The 1,157-nt window shown below is 38.5% G+C and overlaps 1 pseudogene; it reads right to left on the reverse strand.

Annotated features, from left to right (window-relative positions):
- LOC109356253 overlaps positions 1-1,157 on the reverse strand; it is a 20,597-nt pseudogene that overhangs the window by 18,469 nt on the left and 971 nt on the right.

Here is a 1,157-nt window from a genome sequence, read left to right on the forward strand (position 1 = left end):
ATGACAAGTGTATGAGCCTATCAATGACATAGAATCAAAATCATTAAGGAAATCACATATATGCTCATTGGTTAACTCATCAAGTAAATCAATATGAAACACAGAATGGTCCTCAGATGGATGCTTCATAGCATCAAAAATATTAAACTGGACCACAATATCACCAAACTCCATAGATAATGTTCCAGCGTGGACATCTATCCTTGTTCGGGCTGTTCACAAAAATGGCCTCCCAAAATGATAGGAACTGTGTTACGGGAGGATCTCTCTTCTATATCGCGAATATAAAAATTAGCAGGAAAAATAAGTTCACCAACCCGAACCAAGACATCCTCTATCAAACCAGCATTGTAAGCAGTACTCTTGTTTGCTAACTGAATCACTACCCTGCATAGGTCCAAGTGAAAGAGACATGAAAACAGAAATAGGCATAACATTAATCGAAGCACGTAGATCTAGCATGGCATTCTCAAATTTGTTATTACCTATTATGCAAGGTACAACAAATGTACCTAGGTCCTTACGTTTTTTCAGGAATGTGAGGAACAGGTTTACCTATTAGTGCTGAAACATTTCTGCCCAAGCTAATCCTCTCATTACCTTTGAGCCTTCTCTTGTGAGTGCACAACTCCTTTAGAAATTTTGCATATCTTGGATTTTGTTTGATTGCATCAAGTAAAGGTATATTCACCTCTACCTTTCTAAATGTGTCCAAGATCTACTTGTCTACCTCTTCCATCTTCTTACTTTGAATGGATCTTAGAGGAAATGGAAGAGGAATGGAAGATGGTTGCGCAATACTTGTGGAAGATTCACTAGCAAGAATTTGTTCACTAGTGTTCTCAGTCTCTTGTAAAACTGGTTGCTTCATTTTTTATGCAGCTAGATCAACTTCAATATGTTTGCCTGACCTTAGAGTGATGGCACTCACATTCTTCAAGTTGACCACAGTATGGGAAGACAACTTATAAGAATTATGAGAGTTCAATGTGTTTAATGAAGTAGCCATCTGTCCCATCTGGGTGGTCAAATTCTGAATAGAGTACTCTTGTCTCTGAATGGAAGCTCTGGTCTCTTGCCGGAATTGCATATTCTGCAATGTCATTTGCCTCACCAATTCTTCTAATGAAGGTTCACTAGATGCAGGAGCAGGATTG

The sequence above is a fragment of the Lupinus angustifolius genome, chromosome LG09 (assembly GCF_001865875.1).
Source record: "Lupinus angustifolius cultivar Tanjil chromosome LG09, LupAngTanjil_v1.0, whole genome shotgun sequence".
Lineage (NCBI taxonomy): Eukaryota > Viridiplantae > Streptophyta > Magnoliopsida > Fabales > Fabaceae > Lupinus > Lupinus angustifolius.